The sequence below is a fragment of the Lissotriton helveticus genome, chromosome 5_1 (genome assembly GCF_964261635.1).
Source record: "Lissotriton helveticus chromosome 5_1, aLisHel1.1, whole genome shotgun sequence".
NCBI lineage: Eukaryota > Metazoa > Chordata > Amphibia > Caudata > Salamandridae > Lissotriton > Lissotriton helveticus.
This window is the reverse complement of record NC_136065.1, coordinates 431,299,148-431,315,365: the sequence shown is the minus strand read 5'-3', so window position 1 is coordinate 431,315,365 and position 16,218 is coordinate 431,299,148. Positions and strand designations below refer to the sequence as shown.

The 16,218-nt window shown below is 37.6% G+C and overlaps 1 pseudogene; it reads left to right on the top strand.

Moving 5' to 3' along the window:
* The first annotated feature begins 7,053 nt into the window (after nucleotides 1-7,053).
* LOC144752487 (uncharacterized) lies at nucleotides 7,054-13,572 on the top strand (annotated as a pseudogene).
* The last annotated feature ends 2,646 nt before the right edge of the window (nucleotides 13,573-16,218 follow it).

Here is a 16,218-nt window from a genome sequence, read left to right as displayed (position 1 = left end):
ATAAAAGGAAGAACATCTATGGTGAAAGGGCACGAAGACATTCCGTTTGTGGTTTGCAGTGGCTATATAAAAACTGTCAATTATCCAGCATACTTCTTTTGTTCTCCATCGCTGAAACCAGTCGAGGAAATGAACCTTTGCTAAATACAGCAGAGCAGGCGTACGTTCCTTCATCTGAATAAAGGAAGATGTTACCCCCACATGCTTACCATCCCTACATAGGCATTTTGAAGTATGTAAAATAGTATTCCTGTTGTCATGTTTCATGTACTCTCAAATCACTTTGTGGATTTGCCCAAAAACATCCGAAAATGAGAATATAATGAGAATATTCTTTGAATATTCATATACATTTCTCTAAATAGAAAGGACTGTGCTCTTGTTGCACTTTCACTAACCAGAATTGGGAAGTCGAGTATGGTGCATTATTTTGGCTCCTTTATTGGTATAGGTAAAACTTTTCTCTCAAAACAGAGAGGTTAATTATTTTGGTCTAAATGGATCCTGTAGCGTAGCCATTTGCCTAAACTGATGTATAATAAATGTTGAGTTCCAGGAAGCACATAGAAATCAACCAGTTTGTATAAACCTTCGAAGACTACTTTGTCACATAATGCACAGCGATATCCTTAACTAACGTTCACACATTCAGCCTTTCACTCCATGCCCACAATGCACTCACCATGTACCCTCACAATAACACAACACTCCACATACACCCACACACTAACGCACACTAATGCAACAATAAAACACACAATGAATCCTCCCTCTATACAAATAGGCACTGGCTGTAAAGTGCAACTCATAACAGTTCAATATATGGAGGGCCAACAAATATTTAATAAAAAGAAACACAGTGTGTGGATACAATATAAAAAATAGACCTACAGTATTATCAGGGGTGGCACCTCTTAAAAAACGGAGGAGCGTCGCCCCCCCCCCCCCTGTGAGAACAGCAGGCAAACACAAATAAATAAAATGGTATGTCAAGCCCATTTTATTTATTTGTGTTTGCCCGGTCTATTTAGCCACAGCTCGTGCTGTGTACAGTGCAAGGGTGGACGCGTGGCTGAATCCTGTGATTGCAGGATGACTGCTACCCCTGCCAGTAACCATGTCGGATTGGCCAGCTGTCTTGCGATGACCAACTTAACACACACATTGTAGAACCAGCATTCCAATGGCTGTAAAACTGCCTGGGGATTGCTGGCACAGGGTCCCAGCCTCAAAATTAGTGCTGGGTTAGCCTTTTCAATCAATACTGGAGCTTTTCTGGTGCTGTAAACAGCAAATGAGCAGCTCTAGTATTTTTTTAGATCCGTGTTCCACTGGGCAGGAAGAAGTCCTTTCCTTTCCTGCTCGTGGACAAAAGGATTGCTGGCAGAGAAGTGCCACAATAGGTGGGAGCTGCGTTTATGGTGAGTCGTGAGCCATCTCGCCTCACCATATTTTATATTGCTAGCCGCCACTGATATTATTCCAATGACATATAGGAGTCAAAACATATACATGGAACGCTAGAGTTATGGTCACTTTGTCGTTGCAGCTCCAACCCTGAGATCTCTTATTCTTTCATTCTACAGATGCCAGTCACCTTCTCATCATCTCATCTCACCTTCTTGCACATCCATATCACCCACATAACTTCCACCTGTGGCTTTACCTGGTGAATTCCAAGCACGTTTCTCAGTATACCAGTGGCATCAAAAGAATAAACACCCTATCCTTCCTTGCATTCACTTTAAAATGAAGATTATGGTAATTAATATTCTGGGTGCACACAACATAGCTTTGACTGTTGTATGATGAAATATCTATAAAAAGAAATGAAGTCCCTGAACAAAAGGATGCTTTCTAAGTCGTGATACCGCCAGCCACAGTAATACCATAGGAGGCAGTAATCGACCTACAAATATCCTTGAAGCCAAATTAGAACTACCCTCACTGTAGATATATAAGGGGTATATAGGTAGCGTCAGTTTGGAAACTCTGTGTAAGTCACAATAAATCAAAAAAACAATTAAAAACAATATACTATAAAGAACAGTTAAAACCATCAGTTTATTTCTTAAAAAAAGTTTTTAACAAATCAAGGCTTAGCCTTGGAGTCAATACATAATTCAATCATTTCATCCAAATACTTATACAAAATACACATTAAAAAAACTAAAGGTTGACGCAGCGTTTCGGTGCTTTGTGAGGATGAGAACACCGTCTTCAGGACGGTTTTTATCTCTTAAAAGAAAAACAACAATTAAAATCTACATTACACAGAGTCCTAATATTTCCTGACGTTATTAGTTACATTCTTGCGTATAATATATCTCCCTATGTGGACACATGCCACAGAGCCCTTTAGTTGCGGTTGTTGAAACTAAAAAGACAATGTCTTTGATCAATAATTAGACTAAGGGGTGAAACAATTCAAAACAAACATATCTATACACATGGAACACCTATGTGTTTTCGATGCCCCATAGCATACCTTACACAACAATTTTACAGTATATTGTATATGTAATCCTTACAATTGCCCTACACAAAGCATACCTTTAGAATTGAGAGAAAAAGGTGGTAGCTATTATAAGCATACTTGCACATATATCATTCTTATATTTTTTCTTTCGGTACCACACAGAGTGCCTTGAATAACCAATTTGTCGTGCATTGTGTATGTACTCATTACAATTCCCCCATGAAGAGACATACCTCAAATTTTGAGAAATTAGTATGAAAGTTTGCACATGATGACGAAACGATACGGCTACTTGATCATTTAGCGGCGTATCTTGCTGTTTGGTGAGAGTTATTTATAAACCTCCACCTAGGGCATAAAGTGTATCAAGGCACTTGTTTAGACACATGTTCATACCTGCTATTTTTAACATTATTAACTCCTATATCGAGGGGTCAAATAAAAATCATACCTGTGAATAAGCGTTTCATTAGTGTAGATAAATGCTGTACCAAGGGTGACCATCGTATGAATAAATGAAAATCGGATCAACACAATAGTGCTAAAATAGACAGAAATACACGTTGTTCGTTTTTAGTAACAACGTTTTTTAGGAGTATCCTGGAGTCTTTAGATAGAGTTAAAGAATAAATCAATACCTCTTATTAGATTAATATATACGATCCCATCATGGAGTCACGTGGTTGCGAAATCATAAAACTGCTGGATAGTTTAGTAGAGGGAACGCCTTGATGCTTGTTGCCTCTGCCGCTATTTGTATCTTTGCATAATGGCATTTAGTCTAAGAGTGGAAAATAGCCTCATATTAATACTAATGTCTCATACCAGTACTTAGAGATCCTCTAGAGTCCGATCCTACGATAGTTATCTCAAGACATTATATCTATAATTTGGATAAAACAATATAACAGGGCTGTGTTTATACTCAGCGCTTGTATTTAATTTTTTATTTTTTATGCGCGACTGTCTCTGGTAAGTTTGAAAGGTAATGGGTTCAATGAATACAATGCTGCAAAACCCGTTGTGGCTTAGCTCGCGGTTCAATTGCGCAGAATTCTTGGTAACAACACATTCTAATAGGGCCGGTTAAACAGACTCGATAGAGTTTGGTTATGACCATAGTGGAAGAAATTAACTGAAAGCCCACGTAGCATATGTTCTACATACCTTATTAAAAATCAGCAGCCTCCCTGTCACCGGGTCTTGGTACAGCTTCTTGGTGTGCAAAAGGCTTTCTGTTACCGCTGGTTATAAACGCCTAGGGGTCAGGGGTCACTGGAATTAACCCGATCACGTGATATTGAGGTTGTCGGCCATCTTGAGACGGGTAGTCTGTGTGATATTGCGATAGGATTCATACCCGCATGTTTACAATGATATTTATCTTACGGTATTACTAAATTAATTATAGTTATTATAAACTAGCTAAATCGAAAATCTAAATGAAAAAATTCTTTATCAAGGTCATTATGATCTCATAGATTCGTAATTAGAATTATGCGCAATATTCGTGTTAAAATAGTATTACTAATGTTATCGGCCATCTTTGAACAGGTCAATTATAGAGTTAAGAGTTATACCTACATGGATAACGCAATTATTATACTTGTTCACTCACTGAATAGGCAATCTAAATAAGAATAAGGTAGTTACCTTCAACTATAATGGCACAGGGGAATATACTATAGATAAGTTTATTAACTGTGACACAACCTTTGTCGTTTACATTATTGTATGCAGCTGTGGAATGATATATTTTGAAAGTACTAAGAGGAGACTTAAAGATAGGATGTCAGAGCACTTTAGAGCAATCAAGCAGGGGGATACCAGCTATCCTACCGCGGCTCATCTGATAAGGAATTCACATGAAAGAGTAAAACACACATTCAGCTACCATGGTATTGACCATGTAGATCCTGATCCCAGAGGGGGGAATAGGATCCTTACGCTTCGGAGAAAGGAAGTGACATGGTTAATAAAACTTAAAGCTGTAGAAAAGGGACCTAATGTTGATAACGAGTATGAATTCTTCTTAGGGAATGAGTAACTGTACACTTTACATGAGATGACTAGCTCTACTGTAATGCTCAATAACTAATAGTAACCATTTGAATCTGCATTGTATGTAATCACTGACTGTAACGTGTAAGATGGTTCTATACGTACAAATGGTAGATTTTTTGTTCTAAATGTGTCCTTTAAATGCTGTTTAATGGTGTTTTTTCAACTTTACAATATTGAAATATCAATTGAATTTATTGTATCTAAGATGTCGAAAATATGAAACAAAATGATTTAGCAACTGATAACATACCGAACTCTCTATTTCCAAACTGGAATCCCCTACATTCTTGCATGTATTCGCTAACTTGATCTTTGCGACTGTACAAAGGGGCAGATTACTAGTGTCCCTCGCTTTGCACAAATCTATACAATAAAATGTATCAGTGATACTAATCAATTGATAAAACCACAATTACGTTAATGAAAATATGGGATGCCCAATCTAGTATATACATCTAATAGGAAATAACATAATATTATGTAACATCTACCTGACTGAAGTATAGTTTATTAAATGGATACACTAAAAGTAGAAGATAGTAGAATCTCTAATCTGTGGAGTTAACTAAACGGTAATTTCATTAGTAACCGCTTTTTACTTTGACCATCTTAAGATGGCGGACTCTATTCCGATATAACATGCTTAGAGCATGGTAAGACTTTAATACTAGTTTCACCCGTGATTACGACTAGATCCAGTTTATTCCTAGTTGTGTCAGAGAAAAACTATTGATAATAGTCGACCGAGGATACTATATTATGACCAACTACTTGATTTAAAAACGGATCGATAAATGTGTTAAATAACGAATTTTAGAACCATACCCGCCTAGATTTTATATATATGACTTTGGGAGGTAGAGACATATAGAATAGAGAAATGAGAACTAGCGTATCATTATAACATTAGTTTATTTATCAGTTACGAGTATTACTAAAATGGCGTGTCCCTCCTTCACTCGCGTACAAATAGGATTAGCAAGATGGCGCCATACTAGGACGCTGACACGGAGATACGCGATCCGACGCGTGGGATACTTTTCAAGAGGTGAGAATCCTTTGAAGTTAAAATACGGTAAAATAAGACTGTGCGGTTAACGTTAGGATTAGTATTCCTAAACGATGGGCTCTTGATTTTTTAGGTGACGGAAAACGGCACCCTGATAATACAGCACTTTGCACTGGGGATAAGTGCGACGAGATATAGGTAAGAGAGCCGACTGCTCTTTTAATTATTTTGTTGTGATATGCCGATAGAATATCGGTTGAGACAACTATCAAAATAAACAACTACTAACTATATAAACTTCTATAGATTGAAGTATGAAACGACTACTGGACTACTTTGGATTTTGATTTGCGCAACGTTGAGGCATATAGGTATGAAGCCCTGCAGCATGGTCGCAAACTCTATTTTATACTAATCCCCTTAAATGAGTATATCTACCGGATCTATAATGAGATTAGGTGAAGCTACACAATTCTATTAACGCTTTACATTTTGGTAATTTTACGATTTACACTTTGGTGATTCTATGCTATTTCTTGGTGGTGAGCAACATACTATGACCCATATTTCTACTGGAGCACCTGTTTGGTTTTGGGATGTATCCCTTTGAATTAAGGTTAAATTTAGAGATAACTTTGGTACACCGAAGGCTAAATCAGAATTGTAATGGTTATTACACTTTGTTTTGGGTTGCAGCCCTGAGGAAGTCACTGGTCGAATTAGACCAGACGAAACACGTGTTGGCTGCACATGGTTTGAAGATTACACTGAAGATTGTATTTCAATGAAGAAGAGAATTGAAACATATCAAGAATAAAAACCTAAATCTTTTCACATGAAAAAGTATTTTGTGGACTTTTGAGTGCTCGATGGAATTAATTGACTTTGGAAGAATAACAGGAAGCTGTACCAAGACCCGGTGACAGGGAGGCCGCTGATCTTTAATAAGACTAAATGCCATTATGCGAAGATACAAATAGCGGCAGAGGCAACAAGCATCAAGGTGTTCCCTCTCTAAACTATTCAGCAGTTTTATGATTTCGCAACCACGTGACTCCATGATGGGATCGTATATATTAATCTAATAAGAGCACTATTGTGTTGATCCGATTTCCATTTATTCATACGGTGGTCACCCTTGGTACAGCATTTATCTACACTAATGAAACGCTTATCCACAGGTGGAGGTTTATAAATAACTCTCACCAAACAGCAAGATACGCCGCTAAATGATCAAGTAGCCGTATCGTTTCGTCATCATGTGCAAACTTTCATACTAATTTCTAAAAATTTGAGAGATAAAAACCGTCATGAAGAAGGTGTTCTCATCCTCACAAAGCACTGAAACGCCGCGTCGCATGCAGATTTTCTAATTGACTATTGCAAAAAAGGCATAATCCCTAAGGGACTGCAGATAACAAATGAACCTGGAGTCTTTGTTAAAGTTAAAAAATTCATAGACAATTGGACTTTGATAGCCAATAGATGCAGCAGAGACTGGATGCTCCTCATTATAGAAACAGCCCAAGACGTTTTAATCATAGAAAGAGCTGAGATAGAGGAACTAGAAGCAAAATTGAAAGATAGTGATGTTTTAGATGAGGCTAAACAAAAATTGGATGCAATACAGGCTGATATAGCCGGTTATCGGGACTATATGGTGAATAAAAAATCCAATAAGTTTAGAAAGGATGTGGCCCAATATGACACAGAAAAAGTCTATCCATATCTCCAAAAAGATTATTATGAGAGAACACAAGAGGAATATCAAAATAGACGACAATGGACCCAACCTGGCCGTAATTTCCCTAAGAAAAAGGTGCGATTTTTTGACACCTCATATACCAGCTCTGATTCTGACAATGAGTCACATCATGAACCCAACAATAAAGAAAAAGAACCAGCCACTAACAACACAAGAGAGAGTCTCCTTTTTTTAGAACAGCGCCAGAAATCATTTGGCCCCCCGAGAGGTAGAGGGAGAGGGAGGGGTGGATACATTCCTCAGAAACAGTACCAACCACGTCATTACAACACAAGGAGCCAAAAGAATTGGGATTGAGTAATAAAGCCCCCATTATGAATCTGTCATCTAGATTAATCTCAGAAAACGATAGGAAAGTATTAGAAAAAGGCTTGGGGTTCGCGATTGCTAGTCCCATTGATAGGTACAGTCTTGAACGAGATCTTCAAAGTTTTTTCAGAAAAGTAAAGTTAAATGCCTACTTTGAAGGCAAACCCAGAGCCCCCAGTGATAATAAATCTGGCCTTAAAGCTAGATCAAAATGGACACCTCATTCTAATATGGTTAAAAGGGATATAGAGATTTTTGAGCCCTGTGTAGAGAAGGGTATAGCAGACCTTTTAGATAAAAAAAAACTGGATAGATCACAACTTCACCATAGTAGAAAAACAAGCACTAAAATCCCTAGAGGAGGATACTGCTATTACAATAAAGCCAGCAGATAAGGGAGGCAGTATCGTGATTATGGACACCACTGATTACAATGCACGTATGTACTCCCTTCTCAATAATGCTGAGCATTACTGCCTCTCTAACAAGGATGAACTTAGTTCTCTATCTGACAAAATTAAAAGACTATTGCTATTAGCCAAGGAAGATGGTATCATTTGCCAAGATGAATTCTTTTTTCTACATAATAAAAATCCTACCATACCGGCACTATACGGACTCCCTAAGATCCACAAAAATACTCTTGACCCCCCTATGAGACCCATAGTGTCCAGCATAAACTCACTAACTGACTCTTTGAGCAAATATACGGATGTATTTCTTCAGCCTCTAGTCACGAAACAAAAAGCCTATATAAAGGACACAACGTTAATGATTGAAAAAGTGGAAAATCTTAATTTTAACCCTGACAATCAATTTTTAGTGACGTTAGACATATAAGCCTTGTACACTAACATTCCCCAGTATGACACTATCAGTATGATAGCAGATTTACTACAAATTGATGACTTAGACCTGTCCCCACACGCAACTTTTATTGTGGAATGTGTTACCCTGATTTTAAAAAACAAATCAAGGGCACCAGTATGGGGGCCACTTGTGCCCCAAGTTTAGCATGCCTATACGTGTCAAGATTTGAAGAGAAACATATTTTTAACTCTATAGCACCTTTTTTTGAAAATTTCTCCCAATGGACACGCTATATAGAAGATGTCTTCTTCATTTGGAGAGGCCCAGAGGAAAGTCTAAGTGACTTTATCAATTGGTTAAACCTAGGTGACCCAAACTTAAAATTTACTCACTGCATAAGTAACCACAGATGTGAATTTTTAGATATAGTAATTAAATACAGTGAAGGGACCTTGATGGTGGAATTGTTCACAAAACCAACAGACAGGAATACTATGTTACATTTTGATAGCTACCATCCTGCCTGTCAAAAGAATAACATACCCTATGGTCAATTCCTCAGACTTAGGAGAAATTGCACTAAAAGTATAGATTATGACAAACATGCGCAAATCCCCACAGAAAAATTCTTAGAAAGAGGATATTCTAAAAGACTGATAAGACAATCATATAAAAGGGCCAAATATTTTAATAGGGACAATTTCTTCGACAAAAAGACAACGATGAAAGAAAAAATCACACCATTGATTTTCGTTACTAACCATAGTAGCATTAACAACCAAATAAAAAATATAATAATCCGTAATTGGCATTTTGTGCTAATCAAAATGACATTACTCTTCCTAAACCGATGTTCTCATACAGATGGAACAAAACAATCAGAAACAGTCTGGTAAAAACATACAGAGAAAATGATTCTATAACACAATCCACCATAGACAAGGCCCCGCTCCCTAAGGGCACTTTTCCTTGGTGTGTCAATTGCAAAGATATCATCAAAGGCCCAGAAATCATGGTAAATAATAAAATTCAAAGATTTGTAGACTTCCATAACTGCAGGTCAAAGAACTTAATATATTTGATCAAGTGCCCCTGTGATTTAATATATGTATGGGAAACAGCCAGGGAAGTAAGAATAGGACTCAATGAGCATAGGTATGCCATCAGAACCCTGAAGAGCACAGCACCCCTAGTGGATCACTGGATAACAGCAAAACACACCAAACAAGATCTTAGTTGGTGCGTGTTGGAGTCAGTAAAAATGAATATGAGAGGAGGCGATATCACCTCAAAACGAAAGAAAAGAAAACAATTTTATATGTCTCAATTCAATTCAGTCCGTAAAGGACTGAATAACAAAGAAGATTGGGAAAGATTAGTATGAGTAGACTCTGTTTCTCTAGAAATACTTAGGACACTGTGATGTCTCCTTTCCCCGTTAAGACCCCGTATCCGTACAGTATTGGTAGAATTTGTAGTTTTTAGGGTAGAGCCTCTATAACGGCAATCTTGGTTCCGCATGTATATTCTAATATATAAGAAACCTATTCTTTGTTTCCACATTACATCATGTGTGTAACATTATTCTAACACGAACGGTTCGAACAAATTCAATTTAGAATCCGAGTGTTCACTATATTTTTGTCACATCTTCTTATTTAGATTGCCTATTCAGTGAGTGAACAAGTATAATAATTGCGTTATCCATGTAGGTATAACTCTTAACTCTATAATTGACCTGTTCCAAGATGGCCGATAACATTAGTAACACTATTTTAACACGAATATTGCGCATAATTCTAATTAAGAATCTATGAGATCATAATGACCTTGCTAAAGAACCTTTTCATTTAGATTTTCGATTTAGCTAGTTTATAATAACTATAATTTAGTTTAGTAATACCGTAAGATAAATATCATTGTAAACATGCGGGTATGAATCCTATCGCAATATCACACAGACTACCCGTCTCAAGATGGCCGACAACCTCAATATCACGTGATCGGGTTAATTCCAGTGACCCCTAGGCGTTTATAACCAGCGGTAACAGAAAGCCTTTTGCACACCAGGAAGCTGTACCAAGACCCGGTGACAGGGAGGCCGCTGATTTTTAATAAGGTATGTAGAACATATGCTACGCGGGCTTTCGGTTAACTTCTTCCACTATGGTCAAAACCAAACTCTATCGAGTCTGTTTAACCAGCCCTATTAGAATGTGTTGTTACCAAGAATGGTGCGCAATTGAACCGCGAGCTAAGCCACAACGGGTTTTGCAGCATTGTATTAATTGAACCCATTACCTTTCAAACTTAACGGAGACAGTCGCGCATAAAAAATAAAAAATTAAATACAATCGCTGAGTATAAACACAGCCCTCTAATATTGTTTTATCCAAATTATAGATATAATGTCTTGGAATAACTATCGTAGGATCGGACTCTAGAGGATCTCTAAGTACTGGTATGAGACATTAGTATTAATATGAGGCTATTTTCCACTCTTAGACTAAATGCCATTATGCGAAGATACAAATAGCGGCAGAGGCAACAAACATCAAGGCGTTCCCTCTACTAAACTATCCAGCAGTTTTATGATTTCGCAACCACATGACTCCATGATGGGATCGTATATATTAATCTAATAAGAGGTATTGATTTATTCTTTAACTCTATCTAAAGACTCCAGGATACTCCTAAGAACCTTTGTTACTAAAAACGAACAACGTGTATTTCTGTCTATTTTAGCACTATTGTGTTGATCCGATTTCCATTTATTCATACGGTGGTCACCCTTGGTACAGCATTTATCTACACTAATGAAACACTTATCCACAGGTATGATTTTTATTTGACCCCTCGATATAGGAGTTAATAATGTTAAAAATAGCAGGTATGAACATGTGTCTAAACAAGTGCCTTGATACACTTTATGCCCTAGGTGGAGGTTCATAAATAACTCTCACCAAACAGCAAGATACGCCGCTAAATGATCAAGTAGCCGTATCGTTTCGTCATCATGTGCAAACTTTCATACTAATTTCTCAAAATTTCAGGTATGTCTCTTCATGGGGGAATTGTAATGAGTACATACACAATGCACGACAAATTGGTTATTCAAGGCACTCTGTGTGGTACCGAAAGAAAAAATATAAGAATGATATATGTGCAAGTATGCTTATAATAGCTACCACCTTTTTCTCTCAATTCTAAAGGTATGCTTTGTGTAGGGCAATTGTAAGGATTACATATACAATATACTGTAAAATTGTTGTGTAAGGTATGCTATGGGGCATCGAAAACACATAGGTGTTCCATGTGTATAGATATGTTTTGAATTGTTTCACCCCTTAGTCTAATAATTGATCAAAGACATTGTCTTTTTAGTTTCAACAACCGCAACTAAAGGGCTCTGTGGCATGTGTCCACATAGGGAGATATATTATAATCAAAAATGTAACTAATAATGTCAGGAAATATTAGGACTCTGTGTAATGTAGATTTTAATTGTTGTATTTCTTTTTAGAGATAAAAACCGTCCTGAAGAAGGTGTTCTCATCCTCACAAAGCACCGAAATGCTGCGTCGACCTTTAGTTTTTTTAATGTGTATTTTGTATAAGTATTTGGATGAAATGATTGAATTATGTATTGACTCCAAGGCTAAGCCTTGATTTGTTAAAAACTTTTTTAAAGAAATAAACTGATGGTTTTAACTGTTCTTTATAGTATATTGTTTTTAATTGTTTTTTTGATTTATTGTGACTTACACAGAGTTTCCAAACTGACGCTACCTATATACCCCTTATATATCTACAGTGAGGGTAGTTCTAATTTGGCTTCAAGGTTATTTGTAGGTCGATTACTGCCTCCTATGGTATTACTGTAGCTGGCGGTATCACAACTTAGAAAGCATCCTTTTGTTCAGGGACTTCATATCTTTTTAATCGTGTTCACCCTGTCCCTTATTGGTTCAGAGGGTACCTCCTTTTTTGTTTTGAAGTATGATGAAATATCCCCAACCACTTGGCAGCTGCGAAGGAAGGCTGGCCAGAACCTTTGTCAATGGCTTGGTTAGTGAGGACTAGGGACTCGAGACCTTCCTCATGCAGCGGTGGTCAAGGTGAAATCTGGAACTGTGACTGTGAACAGAAACATAATTGGAGTGTCTGAAATATGGCCACTGGTTTTGCTTAACTCTGCTACCACTTTTGACTAACGGTCTCGTCCTACTGAAATCATTGAGCACCAATCCCAATTTGTTGCTGCTGGTGTTGGCTTAAATGGAACAGCCAAGCTGGGGCACAAAAATGTTCTGCATAGCTATATTGATGTGCATGGCAATCAGAATCTTGCCTCTATTGATGAACCCACGAATCCATTGGTTCCTCGTGTAACGTTGGGTACATTTACAAATTCTGAAGAAAGCCTAAGGTTTTCTGCACAACAGATTAAAAGAACCTCCTCCATCATGGCAAGAAAGTTAAGCTAGAAGTTGTAACTCACGAGGGGGGTGATTTTCCTCCTAGGAAAGAATATTTACAGACTACACAACTGTTTCTAACACTACCAAAGTTAATGATTGGTGCCAATGTGTAGGTGGAGAAGTGGCAAACCCTTTGAGTCTCTGCGCTGGTGGTAATCTTTCGTCAGTCACCATGTATGAAGAAATGGAGCATGCTATCTGGGAACATCAGTCTGTAAGTGCTCAAAGAAGACTCCATGAGACAGACGACACCTTAACTTGTGATGACGAAGTGGAAACTGTAATCGAAAACTGTAAAGGAAAACTCCCAAGAATTGTATTGTCTGATGCTCTTAAAGAAGACCTAAAGAGACATTTTACTGGGGGACTAACCCACAATTTTTTGAGTTGAGACTCTGGAAGCCTCTACCGATGCTCGATGCAGTCAAGTGACATACTTAGTAGTTGAAAACCCACACACTGCTGCTATGACTTCAACTTTCCTGCAGCTAAATGAAACTCTCTCCAGAAAGGTGAATGTATAACAACATCTTCAACCTTGATGTGGAACAACTTAGCATCTGCCTGTGATGCAGAGGAGGAGATGGAACTTTTGGAACTCCAGTTACCACCCGTAGAGCAGCGTGTGAGATGTTTCCGAACAAAAGTCAAATAGTAGACTCTCAAAGTGTAATGTTTTCATTCTTTGTATTTATTACAAGATTTACTGTTTGAGGTTAATATATCTTGTGTCAAGGTGGAGAGAGAAACAGTTGAATTTATTTGAATTGTATTTTTTAATATATGAATTTGAGAAATGTGAGTTGTAACTCTTGGTTGGATTCTTGGTTACTTTTGTTATACTTTTAACTATCTGTATATGAGGCAAAAAATCTTAAGGGTAATGGCGCAGGTAATATTTCCAATAAATAAACGTAAATGGCCTAACATATTTCTAGGTCAGCCATTTAAAGCACATTGCTATGCTCGTTTTTTTTCATTTTTACCCAAGGAAGTTGTAATAATATATGCATGATGTTTCCCTTGCTTTTCGTAACTTCAGGAGGATGAAAAGCGAAGCAATGCTTTATATCTGCGTTACACACAGATCAATTTGAGCACATAAACACCCAACTCCATGAAGCAAGCCTCTCTTGCCATTTGTATTTTGAGGAACAAAGACCATTTTAGTCTATATTGCTAAAAGTATATGTTATTTTTTTAAATCCCTTAAATTTAACAACCCTTTTCTCCTCTCATTACTGTGTTTCCAAAATATTTTTTATGTTCATGCTTGGCTTCCCTTCAAAATGTGATATTGTGAATGAAATCTAAATGTGATTAAAAAAATAATAATACCGCCAGCCAAAACCTATGTGACAAAAATATCATCCAAAGCATATCAAGGACACAAATATCAACTCTAAATGCATTGTATGTAAAGTTAAAAATACCATCTACAAAAATATAGAAAACCACCATATCATTATAAAATAGTAAATTTGAACAATTATGTATAATAATAATGTTAAAATAAATATTAACTTTAAAAATAATATTGCATTACACATATATACTTATAAAATCAAAAATATATAGAAGTTATAACTTAAAAATATAAAATACAAATATCTAATTTGAAATAACCACAAAAAAGTATAAACATACATTTAAAAAATTTGTATTTAAACATAACTAAAAATAGTATTAGGAATAGTTCTTAATTATAATTACAAACACTGTTTAGAAAAATACAATATTAAAATAATAAAATGAATATTACTGCAACATATATATTAAATATTATTCACATTTAACTTTTAAAATGAAATAAGAAATAGTAATACACTTATAATTCAGGCACAAAATTTGACTTCACTACTCCCACTTCAACCTGACCAACAGTAGGGAAAGTGTTGGACTTTGGAGGTGCCAGATTTATTCTTCCCACACTAGTGTAAGCAACACTAGGGAAAGTGTTGGACTTTTATGGGTAGAGTTACTATTCCCACAGTAATCTGGTCTTCAGTAGGCAAAGTGCTGGATTTAGGAAGAGTTAGATTTACAATTTCTATTCAGATATAAGCAACAGTAGGGAAGGAGCTGGACTGTGGAGGGGTAAGATTTATTATTGCCACTTGAGTGTAAGTAACAGTAGGGAAAGTGCTGAACTTTGAAGGGGCCAGATTTACTACTCTATTCCAATGTGAGCAACAGTAGGGGAAGTATTGGGATTTCGAGGCATCAAATATACTATTCCTACTCCAACATTAGCAATAGTAGGGAAAATGGTGAACATTTTCGAAAACTCAGAATAATTTTTTCCTATACTAAAATAATAATTATTAATTCATAGGAAATCAGCAATATTCTATTCCCAATAACGTTGGCGCCGATTGATGAATCTTTGTGAAATTTTTCAAACTTTTTACCAGCTCTGGTCCGCTCCTATCCTGAAAGTTTCACGGTGATTCGTCAAGTGGGGGCCGAGAAAAAAGGGGGGTCCCAAAACGTGTTTTCCCCATGCAATTTCCCATAGGACCTTTAGCCACAGCTACAGCTTGAACTGCTGAACGGAATGACACCAAATTTGGCAAAGAGGTTGCCCTCAGTTCAGACTTGTGCCTTTTGCTTAAATGGTGTCAATCTGTTCAGTAGTTCCTGAGAAAATTACAGTTAAAATCATTTATATATCTATGGGCGCGGTGGATCCGCGGAGTCTGCGTGCATTTTCATCGTACCATAAGCGCACCCTTCCGATCATGTGCTGAAGGCTAATTGGCTGTCAAGTGGTTGTCAACATTCTAAAGCAGGAACTGTTGGCAGCCATTTTGTGCCTCGGTAGAAGCGAGGCTGAGGAAGTCAGTGGAATATGTGTGCAAAACGTAGAAAGGGGACAGGGTAGAAATAATTGTACCCTCTAGACCTGCTTAGGGGGTCCCAGAAGGACCCCAGGGCCCACAATTTTTTTTTTAAAAGACCCAGCAAGTTTGTGTAGGGTGCGCGGACTCTGAGGGGGGCTAAATACCGGGGGCAAAGGGGCCCCTCAGCCCCGGGATCTTCACCCCCAGGGCTAAAAAAAATAATAATGGGGGAGGGGTCCAAGGTCCCCAAAGCCGCGGGGACCAACACCCCCCGGGCCTTTATGTATTGTGGGAGGGGGACTGTTTGGCCCCCTCCTGGAGCACTCGAGGGCCCCGTTACCCCCCAGGGCTACAAACAAAATGGTTGGGGGGCTAGAAGGTCTCCAAAGCCCCGGGGACTATCACTCTCCGGGGCTTTATGTATTGTGGGAGGGCCAGCTCTTGCAGTGTCCCGGGGT